Genomic DNA, 21,110 nt, shown 5'->3' with positions numbered 1-21,110 from the left:
TCCCACTACACATGGAAGTTGAGGCTTGTTGTTGAGCATATGTTGAAGCTACTTGTTGCTGCTGAAGTGCCTCAATTTGGCATTGCTCTATCACCCTAAGATTACTTACATTATCTCTAGCCCTCGGTTGTTCCATAGTCCTACCCTCTACAGATTGTTTTATCATTTCAAGGGCTATAGTTAGTTGACTTCTTATCCTCTCATTGGCAAGAAGCTTAGGGAAAAATAGTCCTTTCCACCCAAAAAACCACTTTTTTACTTCATTAAAATCAAGACTTGAAGTAAGCCAATGATACAAAACCTATTGCTACTTTGGAAAAAATGTTGCCTTCAACATTGCAACCATATGATAAATGGGAATAACACATGCCCGAGCCATAATCCAATTAAATTGGTCTAGTTTTTTATTAGCTAGGTTGATTAAAAATTCCTATATAATTGTCATTAGATTAGGTATGATAAAATGAACAATTAAATATTCCCAAATAGCAAGATCAAATATAGATTCCAAGGTGATAATTTGCTTATGCAGATGCATCAATTGCATGCCAGGCATGAAGTGAATTCCCCAATTTATAATAAATGGTTGGATATAAACGCTCCATACGCTAGCCCAACAATGGAAGCCAAGGATGTAACCATGCATTTATTGGTACAATCTCCTTGTGAGGATCCCAAGTATCTACTGTTGCTATTAATTTGGGCATCACTATATGATCTAGAATGTTATGAAGTACTAAAGTTCATAGTAACTTCTCCCATTTCTCCAAAAAAGGTAGCATAATTTTAGGGTCCCTTGGCTCCCATGAATTTGTAACATAGGTTCAAGTTATTAACTCCTTACACTCAACTCTTCACTAGAGTTATTCTCACTTCCACAATGACATTACCTCTAAACCATGAAAAGGATGTTGAAGTGGTTCATAACCTTGAAACACTCTTATAAGCAATGGAAAAGAAAATACAAATGCAATACCTATATTACTATTATTTATATATATGTATGTATGTACATATATATATATACATATGTGTATATGTGTGTGTGTGTGTATATGTGTGTGTGTGTGTATATGTGTGTGTGTGTGTACACACACACACACACACATATATATACATACATAAATATATATACACACACACACACACACACACATATGTGTGTGTCTACCTATGTATGTATATATACTAAGAGATCTTGGCACAATAGAAAAATTGAACTAGTTGTATACATATTCCAAAATTCAAATAATAAAACAATAAAACTCACTCAACCTGTACCAAATGACTTACCTCAAGATATTACACAAAAATAATGCAGATCAAGAAAAATGGGTAGAGCTTGCAAGAAATTTTACAAAAACATATCATAGCAAGAACAATCAACTATTCTTAGCTCGCATGAACAAATACAATTTTTCAAGGTGATAAAATTGCATATGCAGATATATATATATATATATATATATATATATATATATATATATATATATATATATATATATATATATATATATGTGTATATATGTGTGTGTGTGTCTATGTATGTATGCATGTATATATGTATGTATGTGTGTGTGTGTATTGTATGTATGTATATATGTGTATATATGTGTGTACCTATGTATGTATGTATATATATAGAGAGATCTTGTGGATTGTGGAGATCAGTGAAGATCTAAGATTTCGTTATCATGCCCTTATGATCACTCCATTTCATTGTCATGCCCTTGTGATCTCTGTATATGTATGTATGTATATATATAAATATATACACATGTATATATACATATATACACACATATGTATGTGTTTCCATGTATGTATGCATGGATATAAATAGAGAGATCTTGGTACAATAGAAAAACAATAAATCTTACTCAACACATAGCATGGCCATAGATGCGATGATAATGCCTATTGGTAAGTAGATTCCTCTTTTTCTCTCTCATTTTTCATGTGTTTATTTTACTTGAACTATTATTTCTTAGGGGGCATTTTGTAATATTAGATTGATTTTATGCAAGACATGATGAGAAAATTCTTGGATGTACCCATGTTAGATGTATAGGGATCACTAAAGAATTGTGATGAATTTCTCGTGAGAAATGAAGATGGACTTTTCATTATTGTGCCCTTGTGATCTTTGTATATGTATGTATGTATATATATATATATATACACACACACACACACACATATATACACATGCATATGTGTGTGTCCATGTATGTATGCATGTATATAAATAGAGAGATCTTGGTACAATAGAAAAATAATAAATCTCACTCAACATGTACCATGGCCATAGATGTGATGGCAATGCCTATTGGTAAGTAGATTCCTCTTTCTCTCTCTCATTTTTCATGTGTTTATTTCACTTGAACTATTATTTCATAGGTGGCATTTTGTAATATTGGATTGATTTTATATAGGACGTGATGAGGACATTCTTGGATGTACCCATGTTAGATGTACATGAATCACTAAAGAATTGTGATGAAATTCTCATGAGAAATGAAGATGCACTTTTCACGAGAGTAGCAGAAGGTGATGAGGACATTCCATGCACTTTAAAGATTGATCATTTCCTAAATATTTTAGATGTTAACAAGGAATCTAGATGTTGGGGGGGTGGGGGGGCCAAATGAGCTTCCAGCTTCACATGGTTAGCCCTGATTAGTAGAAAATATTAAACTATTCTTGAAACCAAATGAAGCTCAACACTAACCTATAATTGCATGACAACTAGTTGTGTGAATCTCTTGGTTTCAAGCAATGTAGAAGAACACCATAGTTCAATATGTAATCTCAATTCATATGAATATGACATCAAGTTTGTATTTTTGTTAGAGGTTTGCATAAGCCTATTAAATAAATGTAAATGTGGTGGGTTTTTTCAACTCCCCCTATTTTCCATGCATAAAGAATAGAACTACATGTGCAATCTCAATTCAAAGTGGCATTCACAAGTTTATCAAATAAATTGTATAATATTAACGAGGAATTTAGTCAGGGGGTGGTTGCAAATGAGCTTCCATCTTCATATGGTTGGCCCTAATTAGTAGAAAATATTAAACTATTCTTGAAACCAAGTAAAGCTCAACATTAACCTAGGATTGCATGACAATTAACTATGTGAATCTATTATCATTTCTCAAACTTGTATTGCTTCCTGAATTGTCAAAGTAAACATAAGAAATATTTTAAAGCTCGTTATAGCTAGAGAAGTTTGGTGCCCTATCAATGATTATTAAAGCCATCAAAAGAAGGCATTGACTTCACCTGTTAAGGAGAAATATCTTTAGACCAACGGTGGAACCATGCCATGACTAATAAATCTATACAAGAAAGTATTGACTTCTCTTGTTCTTTGTGATGTCCCTGTAGGGAATCTAAGAATACTTATTCAATATTTGTCGTCAATTTTTTTTTTAATAATTCAGCAAGCCATCACAATTGTGACAACCTATTCTGATGGATGATCATTACTCCCACAACACCACAGTCACATATCCATCGCTCTTCTGATGGCCTGCTCCAACAAATAGCTATTATTTTTGCATCAGTCTACTATCGCAATTGTGATGATGTGAAGATGAACCCTCGACCTTCATGTCTTCCAAGTTATGACATCTTTTTCTATCATAATTGTGATAGATGCACTTACCATCACAATCTATGATAGAAAAAGTCTGATGCTCATCTGATGGGAACCTATTTGCGGTATTGTCACTTGGGAAATGGATGTCCATTGCAATTTGGGCCCAAACATAATAGTGGCATGTGTTGGCAATTTCACTAGGTTAGACAGTTTTATGTTGTCATTTATGGAAATATATATATTAGTCCTATGAAGTGGGTAGAACATGAAGATTAAGATATGATAGTTGTACTTAAAAAATTGTCCAAGTGTTGAAGATTTTATCAGAAGTACAAATAAAGTTTTGATTGGCGATCTTCACAAGCACATTATGGACATGTGCAAAGTTAGGTATAGATACTTGAGATTATGATGATGATGTATATGAGTGCACAGGATAGTATTGACTATACTGACAGAGTTATGGTAAGTTTACTAGTTACAGTAGTGTATAGACAAAATAGAGCATGGTGAGAAAATTGATATTTTGGTTTAAGGAATTATTTTTATTTACACAATAAATATTTAACTAATTAGGGATGACATACTAGATGTTAACCCTAAGTGGACAAAAGTTAATATTGCATTTTGATAAATATATAAAGGCATGAAGGTCAACTAGGCAAAAAATTGATGAAAAATATTGAATAAGAATTCTCAGATTCAACTATAAGGCATGACCCTTCTTCTACTTCAAGCTTTGCTAAACCTAGGTAGGTAGACCTCAGATTCAAATGATACCGTAGTAGTGCAAAAACATATCCCTGAATCTATTAAGCAGATTTTGCCCTTATTTCTTCTAATGGCTTATGAAAAGAAATAGATCTACAATAGCTAAATGTAAATCTATTAATCTCAGAACCTGAGTGAGGGCATTATATTTAAGTCCTTCAACATGAAAGGTGAAAACACTTTTGATTAATTATGTTGATTTCAATAAACGCTCATATATGCAACAGTAACACTTGATGATCCTGTAACTGATCAGTGCCTTATCTATTGGGCAAATCCAATGGATATCTAATACTTATGTATATATTCATATATACGATCTATCTATTTACCTTGTAAATAAACATCTGTGCTCAATCCAAACCTCATTCTTACATGATATGCTTCTCAACAAACATGCAACCCTATTGATTCACTGAAGCATTTACATAATTGCTTGAGTCATAAGAAACAATAAAACAACATACAACCTTAAGGGGTTGCAACTATGACCTAAGCTCTTTGTTCAAAGATCATAAAACATTGAAAATTCACTGAGACAGAGATGAGAATTAGAATGAAACTAATGAAATCCTTGCTCCTTTGTATTATTTCCTTGAAATTATATAGTCAAACGCATGAAACTAAAACATGAAACAACCTAGCAAATTTGAACTTCTTGTATTTATCTTCCTACTATTGTTCATAAAAGACAAATTTCTGAAAAATATATGGTATCACAATATGGGAACACATCAAAATTGGATCCAAAACCTGTTATCTTAGTAGTGACTAGTTTTTCTCCAAAGACTGGAACCCCTCTGATGAGAAAGATATAGGTTGAAGGAAATCCTAGATTGAATCTACAATCGACATGTGTCCCTTCAGAATTCTCCCTCAAGAATTGAAAATAATCTTTCTACCTTCTCTCCTTAACTGCCAAAATCAAAATCCCATCACTTGACCTTAGAGGTATAAAATATCTCAAAACGTAATGATGAAAGGATGCAACTGATTTTTGATGTTAAAATGAATTCACAAGGTAAAAGTAACAAATTAGTTGAAATGTGATTTCCAAAATGCAAGAAAATTGCTTAAAGATGATTTTCTTCGCATTGAAATCCCAAAAAGCCTTTAGAATTGTCCTCTAACCCATTCTGATGCTCCATGATCAAATATGCCTATTCTATTGTCAATGCCCCAAATTTCACAAAATGACCTGTAGCATGAACTAGTGAGTACATGTGCAAAAAAAGCTCCAAAAATGGATAGCTCATCTTTTTTTTATTCCAACGGTGTATTTGAGTATATGATTTAAGTATTGAAAACCCCCAAAAAGCCATTTCGAAAAATACTCCCCTGTTACAAAGCTCAGGTCTGCATATATTTAGAATTTAAATTTTTCAAAAATTTAAATTCTTTTAAAGTTTGAACTTTAGGAAATATCATTTTGAAAATTTAAAAGTCTACACATTTGAAAAAATAATTTTTAAAAGAAAACATTTTAAATTATTTTTTCATTTTTCTAGCCTCTCCCTTGAATTTTGGGGTCAACTGGGTTTGACCGAGGTGCCACATGGCAGCACCCGATTGGCTTACCTCTATCCAATCACCTACCATGAACACAATACCATGTCATCACCACATGGCACTCACCCACATTTCTTAACGATCTTGCAACTCCGTTTTGCAAACAAGCGCCAACCGTCAGATCTCGCCACATGGTGAGATCTGGTAGCTCCATCTCATCTCCCCGTCGCAAGTATGTCATGTCACTTTGGAGTAGGCTCGCTGCCACATTTCAGAAAGGCACATTCTCGCATTATTTAACTCGTGAGAATCTTGGTATTGTGGGCTTGTACCCACCACAAATTTTGGCCATGTGTCATCATCTCCTTGCAGCTGGGTTTTGGGTGCCACATCAGCGTCTCTATGGATTCGTTCAAATTTTAGCTTTCATCACCTGAGGTGGGCCCCTACATAATGCTTTATGTCCACAAAAGACCACATTCTTTAAGACATTTCTTAATGGTGTGGGATTGTATTTAAAAATGAAAATATCCCTTGGTAGCATGGATGTGGGATAATTGTGCTAAACTATTTCTCTATGGCATAGTTAACATGAACACTGTGACCTTGAATTTCCTTGCCATCCATTATTGACATTGCACCTATAGCTTCGTCAGTGTTAGTGAAGCTAACAAAACCAAAGCCTCTTGATCTACCACTGTCTCTATCCAAGATAACTCTTGCTTCGAAGTCACTAAATGCTTCTCTCAGGGATGAATCATCCACCCCCTAAGATAGCCCTCGTATGAAAAGCTTTGAAGATGACATGTAGCTCACAACATTAAATATGGAAGGCATGGATGCTGAGGCACTTGAACCAGTGTGCCTTGTAACAGATCGCCTTAAAAGGCTTCCCAATTTATTGGCAAAAGCCATTTTTCCCTACTCAATGAATAGTAGGTTTCCAAAGAAGCATTGACCTCTCGCTAGCTTGAATATGAGAGTTCGTAGGATTGAACCCTATACATACCCTTCCTAAAAACCTAAACCTTGCTATGTAAAACTGACTGTTGTGTTGCAGAATGAACCAAAACAATATTCCATGTGTTGGTCTCCTTTCTATGTTTGCAAGTTTCTGGCTGATGGCATGGATTGCTTGACCTATTCTCTATTCTTTTTGCCTAGGTTTTCTCTATATCTACTATTACCGCACATGGGGGACTTCATTTTTACGCAGGGGCTCATTTCTTTTTGGCACAAACTCTCCTACTCAAAATCATGGGCTCCCTGTTCTCCTTGCATGAGCTGCTCTGTTCACTTGTCTGCATTTTTATCTGTTCTTGGCAATATTTGTATTTTCTTGGCTTGAAAGGCATGTGTGGGGTCTATCTCCTTGATTTCTACAGAGGTGAACTTCCTTTTAATTGGGAAGATTCTTTCCATCACTTTAAAATCGTAGCAACTTCTTTTTAATTATTGATTCCTCTTGCCTGCGTGGACATTCTTTAACAAGGCATGGAGATTGCCTTTGGAAATGCCTCTATCTTAGCGTGTCTTATCACATTGTGGAATTTTTTTGCAAACATTGTTTGAGATATCAAACCTTCCAAATTTGATCCAACAATGAGATTGATAAAGGTAGAGGGCCAAAAGAGTTATTGTATGAGAGAAACAACAATTTCACACTTCTCCACTTAGTCAAGTTTGGCATGGTATCATTCAAAGAATTCACTTTCAGACTAAAAAAATCTCAACTAGTCTAGATCAGCTAAAGAATCCATTGGACCTGCAAAACTAGCATTCTCTAGTACAAGATGAATTACCCTCTTGTTTTCATAGTGCACACCAAACCATTTGCCATTGCAAGGATCATTGCCTTTCCAAGAAGTGATTCTATGATTTGTGTCAGTTGAGGCCTTGAAAGCCATCAAGAAATGTAGTATTTGAACAATAAATTTCAATAAGTCATGAACATGTCATTTTGCATGCTGTTGTTTTTATCTTCTGATGCTTCTACTTCTACCAACCTTGTTATGATACTACTATATGAAGCTTCTCTATTTGTGTACTACATATGTCAGGACCAAACATTGCACTATAAGGCGTATCTTTACCATACTTCTTTTGGTTCACATAACCACTAACAAGCTTTATATAGCCACCACTACATTTTATATCTTGTTCAAATTTGATAGAATATTGCAGTATCAGAGTCCCGCCTTAAAACTATATTTCATACAGATAAATCATAGCAACAATCTTCTTTCATTTCTGGTATGTATGTGATCCAATATGCCATTTAACCCTAAGGAAAATAAATGTTCACACAAAAAAAATAATGATGACAACCATTAAAATCCTTTCACAGACATTTCAATGCCCTGATGTATGTCATTCGAATACTAGTCGGGCCCAAAAGCGAGTCCGACTAAAAAAAAATTGTTTCTAATGACTGAACATCTCAAACTGATCTACCAATCATCTTGAACTGATTGCAAACAAAATCTATCACTGAAACAACACTTAAAGCTCATTTTATCCCTTTTTCCAACCTTTCACTTTTGTGTCAGGAGGTCCCTTGATTGGCCTTAAAAACTGACCTGAACCTTTGATCGAGCTCTAAAATCTGACATACTGACTCTCTATTCCACACACTTCTACCATGTTGAATCTAATACCATGACGAATTCAAGGTCAAAATATATTCGTTGTTAAAGTTGACCTCTCAGAACTACCTGCAACAAAACATGTCAGAAAACACTAAATCTCTTTCAAGATTGGCTTTGAAAACTAGGATATTGGTTTTCTGTCAAAGGAGAGTATGGATCTATGATTTGGGCTCATGACGAATAACTGGATGAAAACGGCGAGCGGTCAAAGTGGGCTACTCAGGATTTGACAACTGGAAACACTAACAGAAAACATTTTTTGCAAATGGAATTGACCTGGAAAAATGTGCAAATGGATTCGTCATGACTTGAAAATTGGCACACTTGAATTATTTTTAGTTGAAAACACAATGGTACAATTTTTTCAATCTCACCTATCATAGATCTTCAGTTATGACATCGTGAACAAGGGTATCAAACAATCTGCAAATACTGACACTAGTAAAACTTTAAAAATTGCATTTGGAATTTCATTTGAAAACTAATGAAATGGATTTTTCATGAGCTGAGAATTGAAACATTACAAGTCCCTAATGTCTACAATGCAACACAAAAATAATTTTAGCATTTTGGTCAACTGGTCAAAAGTTATAACATGTCAAATAGGGCTTCCTAGAATTATGTGCAAATTGCAAATGTAATGAAAACAATAACTGACCAACTTTGAGGGATTCAAAACCTAGTCAAATGAACTCAGAATGACTCAAAATCTGAAACATAAGTTCTTAGGTATGGACACTAGATATTCCCAAAGTGGTAAGTCATGAAAAATTTCTAGGTGTGAGATATTCAATGGCAAACACAACCTCCTATCATTGTTTGACACTTAGGATAAAAATGCAGATTTAACAATTGATCAAAATGAGATCTTACAAAATAGCTCAGAATGGCAATTTATCACTGCAGAACAAGTAGACACACTAAATGAAAGATTCTAGGAGCATTAAACACCTCTTAGGCCTTAGACTGACAGTTGGGTACATAGGCACTAAAAGCATTTATAGGGCTCAATTTTCTCAACAGTGCTCAAAATTTGGGCTACAATTTTGAGAGCCAACATGATGCATGATCAAAGGAATGTGAATTTTTTGATGAGAAACAAAGGCAAAATCTAATATTGAAGATATCAGCAACAATGTAAAGAGGTTTTTGTATCTATCTCTTTAGATTGAAGAACTACATTATATATTGCATGTTTGGCCAATGGGCTTATCTTGCATACATTTTGTAATTGTATATAACAACTCCTAATAGGGTTGAGGCTTTAAACAAATCCTAAATCCTCTAACAAGGACTGAGATGTTATATGGATGTAATAGACTCCTAATAGGGTCAATATCTTTCACAAGATACTTTTGATTAGTGGATCATTTTGTAGGTACCATCCCCACTGGGGTTTTCCCTTGGCTAGGGTTTCCTTAGTTAAAATATATGGTGTTACAAAAAAATAGTGTTATGATTTCTCTTATTGAATGTTTATGTTTACTTTTAAGCATAATTAGCTTAGTTTCTTATGCATGTTATAAAGTTGTTAAAAATATCCAATTTTGGGCTAAAGTCACCCCCCTCTAATTGTTTCCTATTTCTAAAAACATGTTAGTATTTAATGCTATGTTAGGGATGATGAAAAGAGAGTATCCAAGAGTAATAATAAAAATAGGAATGATAACCTTGTGTTTTTTTTATGGTTCTAATAACCAAGAAAATTCTCGACTAAACTCCATATTGTGTAGAGTTAACCAAGGCACAATAGAAATCAACACTTGGTAGAAGACAAGGAGATGTGAACTAATCAATAGTTCAAAATAGATCACAAAATCACTCTCAATGCTAATAGAGGTTCCTAATATAAATGTTGAAGTTTATGTAGGATCCGTAAACCAATAAAAGTTTCAACCAGCCATGACTTGCACATATTAACTTAAAATATGGAAGACTGATAAATTCTGCAAGCTTAGGCAAAGTTTGGATTTTGAGTTTTAAGGACTTAGCTAAGGTAAAGGATGCAGAACATACCAAGTGACACATTTCAACATGGTAACTCTATTGTAATTTCAAAAATTGACTATTATCATATGACACATAAGTAATGGAAAACAACCAAGGAAACCATATTGGAAAATGAAGTGCTAACATTATCTTTGTGGTCGATATTTTTCTTTGGAGAAATAATGGGAAAGCAAGGACTCTAATTGATTCAAGGTTTGATAAATATAGTTATGTAACAAGATTAATATGTGTGGGGAGAAAAAATCAACAACCAATGACATCACATAAATTTGAGTATATAGATCAACAATGACTTGTCATTTTGTTGCAAGCTAGACCTTACAACATATCCATGGTACATGACCATGAACACATAATTGCATATTCTTGTCTTTATCATAGAAAATCCTACTAAAGGAATTGATTTACCTTAAAAAAATACCATCTCTTTCTATGAGTTGTGGCAAGAACATGTTCCTACATATAATCAAATGTAAGTCCTTAATTCTTTGGTATCCTTACTAATGTTGGAGGTGGTCACCATTTGGGAAAGGAAATAAATAATAATAAGATTTTCTCATCACCCTCACCAACATGGTAGTGTTCAACCTCAAAATCTATGGGAGAATGATGTATGATCATGTACCAACTCAAAGAATTGCATGAAAATAGTATTTTTTGGAGTTATTTATGAACCAAATGAGTTCTTCTTTTAACCCATCAAAATTTTGTATTATTTTAGTAGCCTTACCAATGGACTCATATAGAAAATTTAGTTCCAAATAAATGAAGTTATGAATGTATCACCCATATTGAAGCTACCAAACACTTTACCTTATATCTAAAAGTATCTCTAAGACCCTATTTTAGAATGTACATGCAACTTTGAATAAAATGTGAACTAGGTACTATTTTTATATATTCCATACTAACATGTTTCAATTGATTATAACAGTTTGCATATTCATGTTTCTAAGCATGTAAATGTTTGAATTATTTTAAGAAACATTAAAATGAATTATTTCCTTGACCTTTGGTCGTACATGCCAAACCATGAAGATGCAAGTGTATCAAGATATCATTACCCTTATGTTTATTAATCTTTTCATTTTCATTTTCATATAAATGAAACCTATTATTGCATTTGGATGATATCATTTCAATATTAGTAATACTCATAATAAATAAATCTTGTAAATGTAATAGGATCTCTGATAGAATTATAAAAATTCAAAATAGTAAAGCTTTATGATATATTACTAATATACAATATCATTGTATATATGATAGACTAAGAATCAAAATCTATTTTGAAGAACTCTTTATCAATAAAAAATTATATCAAAGAAAAAATGTATGTGCTTATACTGCAGACTGTAATATGTATTCAATAGTTGAACTGCAAATCATGTTATGTTTTCGATAATGTTCATAGCAACAACAACTTAGTATAAATAAAGAAAGGTAGAGACATGTCCATGGAGGGACATGACTCTACATGGTATATGTACCACATAGGGTTATGCCTCTATGTGGACATTGACCTTTAGTCAGACCTTAATTTGATTATAATAACATTAACAAAGATATGTCATCGGTAAATAACAACACTCATCGAGTATAAAGGATAATCAACAATATTCAAAGATGAGCCTAATAACATGAAGGGAAGACATATTGATAAGATCATCACCTTACAATAAAAATACTCTGAAAATACATCAATGAAATATCATCACCTTTCATGACATAATCTACATATGAAAAATAGTAACCAACATGAACCAAGTGGGTAAGTGCACCAAGTTGTGGTGCCAAAATGGGGGTATAAGTGGACACTTTTTTTTTTCTGAAATCAGCAATTTTTGAACTTCAACAAGAATTTGAAGATAGTTATACTCAAAATTTTAAGATATGACAAAAAGAAAAGTAGTAGCCATTTGAATCTAGTTTCTAAACTACTAATTTTTTCTCAAAATGGTTTAGTTTTAGATTCTCAAAAAAGGGGACCATAGAAAGTGGTACTGTTTATTCCAAAAAAGCATAACACAGTACAAAGTGTGGCCCCCCTAAAATTTTAACTTTTTTTTAAAAATTCTTTAATCACTCCATTCAAAAGTTACTTAACACTATGTAGTTTATCCCAAATTTTTTGGGTAATTTTATAATGTATATTTTATTTTTTATGAATTTTTTAACTAGACAGATCCCAAAAATGTGAAATATTTGTGCGCTCCCCCTAGAGATGATTGAAAACTAATCTTAAATCAAAACTTAATTTTTTCAAAGTGTGTAGAAGGAGTCTAGTTTCTAAAAAACTAAGTTGTTACAAAATTCAATGAACAAGCTAAAATCTACAGCCCAATTAGTACATGTTGATTTTTGACAAAAAATGGGCATACATTCAAAAGAAATTATAGATGAAAGGCTTGAAATAGTTCAAATAAAAAATTATTATGTGGTTATATAGCTAACACAAAGACCTACAATGTCATGTAACCTGATCTTATCTATGCTCAACCACATGGAATCTTGAAGGAGAGCACACAAGAAAAATTAATCATTTTTTGTATGTTTGTAGCAAAACATATCTTAGACCAGTTTATAGCCTCCAAACCTTTTGGTTGGATCCCCAAGGAAAAACCAAGCCTTAGGCTTGGTAGAATACAAAGGTTTGACTAATGCATACACCCTATAGTGCATGCACACTATAGCACACATGTGATATTTAAAGCTTTCTAAATTTGGTTCTCAAAAGCGTGTGTGCGCTATAGTGCGCACACACTATAGTGTGTGCACACTATTGAGACTTAAATAGTGCATGGAGAGGGAAGAAGAGAGGCAAATAAAGAGCAAGATAGAAAGGGTGTGTGTGTGTGTGTGTGTGTGTGTGTGTGAGAGAGAGAGAGAGAGGGAGAGAGAGTAAGGGATGGGAGAGGGGAGAGAGAATAGGGGTGGTAGAGAGAGTATAGGATGGGGGAGAGAGGAAGTGTAAGAGAGAGCAGGCATGACAAAGAGAGAGTATGGATGGGAGAACAAGATTGAGAGTAGGGGATGGAAAAGAAAGAGTAAGAAATGGGAGAGGGAACGAGAGAGAGAGGAGGATGGGAGTGTGAGAGAGAGAGTAGGGCATGGGAGAGAGTGTAAGAGTGTGTGAGAGAATAGGGGTGGCAAAGAGAAAAATTAGGGGATGGGAGAGGGGAGAGAGAGTAGGGGATGGGGGAGAGAGAGTAGAGAGGGAGAGAGTAAGAGAGAGAGACAGTAGGCGGTGGGAGAGGGAGTTGGAGAGGGAGAGAGGGGTGGATGGGAGTGTGTGTGAGATATCTAGAGAGTAAGGGATGGGAGAGGAGAGAGAGGGGGTGGGAGTGTGTGGGTGTGTGAAAGAGAGAGAGTAGGAAATGGGAGAGAGGAGAGAGAGAGAGAGAGAGAGAGAGAGAGAGTAGAGGATGGCACAGAGAAAGTAGGCAATGGGAGAGAGAAAGAGAGGGGGGAATGGGAATGTGTGTGTGTGTGTGTGTGTGTGTGTGTGTAAGTGTGTGTGTGTGTGTGTGTGTGAGAGAGAGAGAGAGTAGGAGATGGGAAAGAGAGGAAGTGTGAGAGAGAGTAGGGGTGGCAGAGAGAGAGCACGGGATGGGAGAGAGAGATTGAGAGTAGGGAATGGGGGGGAGAGAGAGAGAGAGTAGGCAGTGGAAGATAGAGTGGGAGAGGGAGAGAGAGAGAGAGGAGGAGGAGGAGGATGGGAGTGCATGTGTATGAAAGAGAGAGTAGGGAATGGGAGAGGGGGGACAGAGAGTAGGGGATGGGAGAGAGAGAGTAGGTGGTGGGAGAGGGAGAGAGAGGGGGGATGGAAATGTGTGTAAGAGAGAGAGAGAGAGAGAGAGAGAGAGTAGGGGGTGGCAAAGAGAGAGTAGAGAGGGAGAGAGAGAGAGAGAGAGAGAGAGAGAGAGAGAGAGAGTAGGCAGTGGGAGAGGGAGAGTGAGTGAGAGACAGAGTAGGGGATTGGAGAGGAGATAGAGGGGGGGATGGGTGTGTTTGTGTGAAAGAGAGAGTAGAGGATGGGAGAGGGGAGAGAGAGGTAGAGAGAGAGTATGGGATGGGAGAGAAAGAGAGAGAGTAGGCGGTGGGAGAGAGACTGGGAGAGGGAGAGGGAGAGAGATGGGGGGATGGGAGTGTGTGTAAGAGAGAGAGAGAGAGAGAGAGTAGGGGATGGGAGAGTGTGAGAGTGAGAGAGAGAGAGTAGGGATGGCAGAGAGAGTAGGGGATGGGGGAGAGAGAGAGTGAGAGTAGGCAATGGGAGAGAGAGAGAGAGAGAGTAGAGAGTGAGAGAGAGACAATAGGAAATGGGAGAGGGAGTGGGAGAGGGAGAGTGAGAGAGAGTAGGGGATGGGGGAGAGAGAGAGAGAGAGAGAGTAGGGGATGGGAGAGAGAGAGTAGGTGGTGGGAGAGGAAGAGAGAGAGGGGGGATGGGAGTGAGAGAGAGAGAGAGTAGGGGATGGGAGAGGAGAGAGGGTGAGAGAGAGAAGGGGATGAGAGAGAGAGTAGATAGTGGGAGAGGGAGAGTGAGAGAGAGAGAGTAGGGAAAGGAGAGGGGAGAGAGAGTAGCTTGAGAGAGAGAGGGGGGGGATGGGAGTGTGCGAGACAGAGAGAGTAGGGGATGGGAGAGAAGAGAGGATGAGAGAGATTAGGCGATGGGAGAGGGAGAGTGAGAGAGAATAGGGGATGGGAGAGGAGACAAGTCAAGAGAGAGAGTAGGGGATGGGAGAGGAGAGAGAGTCAGAGAGTAGGGGATGGGAGGGAGAGAGAGAGAGTAGGCAATGGGAGAGGGAGAGTGCGAGAGAGTAGGGGATGGGAGAGGTGAGAGAGAGTAGGGAGAGAGAGAGAGAGAGAGAGAGAGAGAGAGAGAGAGAGAGAGAGAGAGTGTGTAGGGGATGGAGGATGGTGGGATAGGAAGAGATGTGTTTTGACATAGTGTGTACGCACTATAGTGCGTACACACTATGTGAAATCACCTTAAAATAGTCAAAAAGAAAGTTTTTGGTCCCTTTTGATCCATATTCTATTTTTTGTCTATTACGCATTTTGTTGTTCTGATAGAAAACATGGGTTTAAAGCTATTGGAAGTTAGTAAGCACTATTTGAAGACTTTTTGAAGCTAGCAAACACCAAATTCTATCATTGGATCAACTTTTTGAATATTCTTTCTATAGAAAAGGTTAGTGCAATCTTTTTTAAATATTGTTTGTTGATATATAGAGACAAATTTGATTATAATTTGACATGTTTAATATATAGTAAATTCATTGAAATTTGTATGTTTAAATGAATTTTTATTTGGAAATAGTTAGAAAGTTGGCAATTTGTTTGATATATATTGTGTATTCATTGAAATAATTGTAATTTTTATATGTATTTGAATGATTTTTAATTTACAAATTGTAAGTAATTCAAATGTTTGAATAACTTGACATGTAGAAATCATCATCATGCCAAGGAAGAAACCAAAAACTCAAACAAATGAAGATAGGGAGAGAGATTTGGAAATTAAAAGAGATAAAATGAAACTACTACATGAACAAAGAAAATTGCAAAGAAATAATGAAGAATTGACTTTTGAAGAGGATCAAGAACCACTGATACAAAGAAACAAAGAGGAAGAATTCGAAAGACAAAGAGAACGAATAAGACTGTTATGCTCAAGAAGACAATTGAATTGTGAAGCTACACCATCTTCCAATGTTGGAGTCATATCATCCTCTCATGTTGAAGAGACACTAATTTGTAGATCCGACAATGTACACACTCCACCATGTCATGTTGAAGGCACAACATCAACATATCAAGTAGGTGATATTCCATCTTTTGCATCTTATTGCCAAGGCACGTCATCTTCGGTTTAAGGTATGCAAAACACTCAACCTTATGTTGATGTTCAAAATGTTGAGGGAATAGAAGAGATTATAAAACCTTCTAGAATTCATTTTAGAAGATCAAAATATTTGATTGATATTGATACTAACATTTTGAAATCAATGCCTAACAAGATTAACAAGTGTACTTGTCAAAGAAAAGTTAGTTGTATGTGGAGATTATTCTTTGAAGAATTAAATATTTCTAATCAATGCCAATTATTTGTTGAAATAATGATGAATTCAAAATTTAGGCCTATCATGAAGATTCTTGGCCTAAGAATGATGGACGATTCAAATGATTTTTTTTATAAAGAATCTAATCAGTGCTTATGACAAAGTGGGTTCTAAATCACACACCAAAGATTGTAATATCACAAGATGAGTATGTACATCGACAATAGTAAGTACCCAAATGAAGAAAGCTTGACTCATGAGAAAGACTCTAAGGAAAGCCATGCGTAGGCATGAGAGATTGAAAGATCTAACAAAAAATGAGTTATGGACATTTAGCAGTAGACTAGCATGAAAGGATAAAGAAATTAGTGAAGCTTTGAAATCATTGACTAAAGATTTTTGAAAAAATAACACACATGTTTTCCCTAATCAAAGAGATGTTGTAAGGAGGATTGGTAGCCAAAATCACGACCCACATACGAAACATTTTTTGGACTCAACTCAGACACAATTTTTTGCAAACTTTATTGGTATGTATCCTCAAATTCAAATAAGTAAAAGATTTTTTGAGATGGATAAAAAAATTTATGTCAAGATAAATCACACATGCACAATTTGTTGTTGTAGGATACATATTGAATTTTCTAACCATTTTGATGTTTTTAGGCATATATGTGTTTTTTTGCATTCTACGTTTATTTTGCAGGATTGTGACATGAATGAGCCACCAAGATCTTCAAGGTAATTCATATCCAACATTTTCTGTGAAATAGGGGATTGCAAACAATTTTACAAGACATCATGCTTGGATGGTACATGCTTATTTTGTGGTTCTTTGCAACTTTTATCAACTTGTGAACATATGGTTAGTACACATGCAATTGGAAATGAAATAGTAAATTATAGGAAAATTTAAGACAGTGACATATGTTCTAAAAGATGGGAAATAGGGTAAAAGATGTGATTTAGTCATTGAAAAGATTCCACTATATGAGTTCATGAAGTTTTTTGTGAAAAGATTATTTACGAGTATGCAAGGCATACACATAGAGCTCGATGGCTGGATTTGTAATTCAAGTTGTACAAAGATACGTTTCCACTAGATACTATTGATTCGGTTGTAGAGTTTGTAGCAAACTACACACTACAACCACAAAATGAGGTGTAGGTAAAGTATTATACTTCTCAATGGGTTTCCATATTTTTTCACATAACATTCATGCATTCCTCTACCAGTATAGAGGATGACATGAAGATTTTGAGGGAGTACCATTTTTACATCAGCGATGATTGATCACATTCTACAAAGTTTGTATAGGGTTGTTTTCAACTATTTTATGGAGATTTTGCTAACCAGGGCATAACATATAGTCAACACATTACTTGGTTAGACAATTGCACATCTCAATTCAAGAATGCACAGATGTTCTATTGGTTGAGTAGGATGCACAAGTTGTGTAGAATTCAATATATGTGGAATTTTAAAAAAGTTGGTCATGGAAAGGGAGAGCACGATGGTGTAGGCACATGCATCAAAAGAGCCTTAGCTCTTGAAGAACTAAAGTAAAAAAATGGAGCAATATTGACAAATGCAAAATCCATCATCTAGTGGTGTAATGCTACAATGGGTCCAAGTAAGGAAGGTGAGTCTATGGTTTGTAGATTTTTTTGGTTGATAGATAATACTAACATTGTACCATATGAGGATTGTTGCACACTAATAGGATCCAGTGAGTTGCACTCTTTTAGAAGCTTTGATGTAGGTTCATGGAGTATCCACACATGAAAAATGGCATGCTATTGTCCATCATGTGTAGAGGAAATTTGGGATAAGTGTGAGTCGATTGAATGGGTGGACAAATGGGATATACAAGTTTTAGACCCAATTGAACCTATTGTCCCCCAAAAGCACTAGAAATGGTACAGATGGATTCATCTATTGACTTTGACCACTTTTCTGATCTAGTGCAACCTAGTAATATATATTTATATATCCTTATAACTTCAATATGTAACTTTATAACTTTACCTAAGTATTTTCTGAATTAATGACTACATTTTGTACATTTGTCACTACAGGCCATGTTTTTGCTATTATTGCACCTAAAGACAATGAAGAAGGGATAGATTATTATTTGTGTCATTGTATCCAAACCAAACAAAAATTTGATCACTTGGTTATGGATGGTGAAGGTTTACAGTACCATGTCAGTGCAGTGGTTGTAACCGACAAATGGCTTAAACGATATTTTATGAAGAACCCTAACTTGTGGTTATTCAAGGATTGGCAAACAAAGAGGAAGATTCTTCATTATTCAAACCTTATTGTTGCATCAAATGTCCACTTGATAAAATATGGTGGAAAACCACATAATAAGATTCTTTGAAAAGTTTGAGAGTCAGACCACAAGGCAATACTTGATATATTAAAATATAGAGTAGATCCTGTTGGCTCATTAGATTGAATAAGGAGAGAGGGAGAAAGAGAAAGAGTGATCAATTGGATCCAAATACAATGTTGCAACCTCTCCCCCAAGATTATCCACATGACAAGGTGGGTATTGTTATTATGTGTAAGTGATGAAATAAGTTTAAATAATAGATTTTATATTTTGATTTGTTTAGAATCTAGATACATTATTTGAATTTATATTAGATTATTTAATGGGACCTATTTTCATATTAGTCATTTGAATAAGTGAAAGTTTAAAAAAAAAATTTTAGATCAAAATATAATGAAAGAGCATGAAAATTGTAAGAATGTGAATGCTTTGTGATGTAAAGTCATGATTGTGTGCATGTAATCAGAAACTTCAAGCTAGCGAAAGCAAGGATACAATGGGAGAAGTTTCCAGCCATTCAGTAAGTTGCTTGATCATTGCTAGAAGCTCAAACAAATAATTCTTTGCATTTGGAACATTGTTACCAATAATGATATTATGACTAACATGCTTTTATCTTTTATTTGTTTTGTCATCTGTAATTATTTTAGATAAACTCCAAAAAAAATTTATATCCAAATCATAAACTTATAAAACTCATCTTATAAATTTTTTAGATGTTATCTATTTGGAAGCATTAAGACCAAAGTGTATGATCTTTGGTTCACTCCTAGTCACAAGAACTAGTAACTAAGTGTTCTTACACACATCATGCATAGGCATTATTAATAGCAATCATAGGGTCTTTACTTACAACAACAATTTCATCATTCATTTTTCTATTTCATTATTCCTATAGAATTAGTATAAGCATTAGGCCCAAAGTCATTTCTTATCTACACACCACAACTTCCACAATCCTATCTTGTGGAGCTCCTGTTGCAACCAATTCAATATTTTTCCTTTTATTTCTTTCAGTTCACGAATAATCATTAACATTCAATGTGAGAGACTCAAGATGACTTTTATAATCATCCATATCATGCATCCTCTACTTTTAATTTTATCTTTTCTTCCAAGCGTTTTCAAATGATTTATAGAATTATTACCTTGAATTTGCAGCATTCCATTCATCTAACCCTATAAACTGTCATTGCTCATCCTAACAATACAAGTTGTCCCCAGTAGTGGTGTCACCATTTCCTCACATTTCATTTAAGTTCTCACTACCTAATGTGTAGAAGTGGAGCTAAATCATTCTCCCATTTGTTATTGCAGACAATTGTTATTATGGGCAGTATTTCATACCTGATGGACACAAATGGGGAGTTTAGAAATTCATTCAGTGATGGATGGGATCGATTGTTGTCCAAGCATCCTATATACCATTCTACTATTGTTTTGGTTTGTTTCTTATATTTTGATTCAATTTCTCAAATAGGTTGTCTAGTCATCCATTATCTGTTATTGATTGTTGCAGATCATAAACTCAGAATTACATTTTGTTTTTGAAAATTGTATCTTTGCTTGCACACAATTTGAATAATCCAACTCAATTCAAAATGCAGGAGTTTTTGTTTTTTTGTAATTTTGGGTATTGGAGGTCTGATAGTGCACTATTCATCAGTCAACAACAATGATCCATGTATGGCAGGATGCCACAATTGTTGTTATGAATGGGGTATTTTGGATTGTTTTCCAGCATCCATGGAAGCTTTTGGTGCACTCCTAGTTATTTTTGTAATTATTTTTGCAATCCTTGGCATTTTTTATGGGCTGCTAGCAGCAACAATGGGAATTCAAAGGATATGGCAAAAAAATTATCACATATTGACAAAGAGGGAACTCACAAAGGTGGTTTTTAAAACTCATTTTGGATTTTGAGATCTACAAGACAAATAATTATCTACATTCATCTTTATTATTTCTAGATTATGTTTATCTTTTATTTATTTACTTTTGCATTGTATTCTATTTTTATTTTTAGGAATATGTTGTTGAAGACCTACATGGACACTACACGCCTCCTAAGCTAGAACCAGAACATGAAGAACACTTGAAAGCCTTGAAGTTCCTATAGATCCATTTGAAAACCAATACGGTGTGTGTACCAGTTTGATATTTT

General features: G+C 34.9%; 1 pseudogene; it reads left to right on the top strand.

The window, feature by feature from the left end:
- Positions 1-6,710: 6,710 nt before the first annotated feature.
- On the top strand, positions 6,711-21,065 carry LOC149537443 (uncharacterized; annotated as a pseudogene).
- The last annotated feature ends 45 nt before the right edge of the window (positions 21,066-21,110 follow it).

This window comes from Cupressus sempervirens, chromosome 9 (assembly GCF_028749045.1).
Source record: "Cupressus sempervirens isolate cs-2001-9-10 chromosome 9, ASM2874904v1, whole genome shotgun sequence".
NCBI lineage: Eukaryota > Viridiplantae > Streptophyta > Pinopsida > Cupressales > Cupressaceae > Cupressus > Cupressus sempervirens.
The sequence above is the reverse complement of the archived record's forward strand: the minus strand, read 5'-3'. Positions and strand labels throughout refer to the sequence as shown.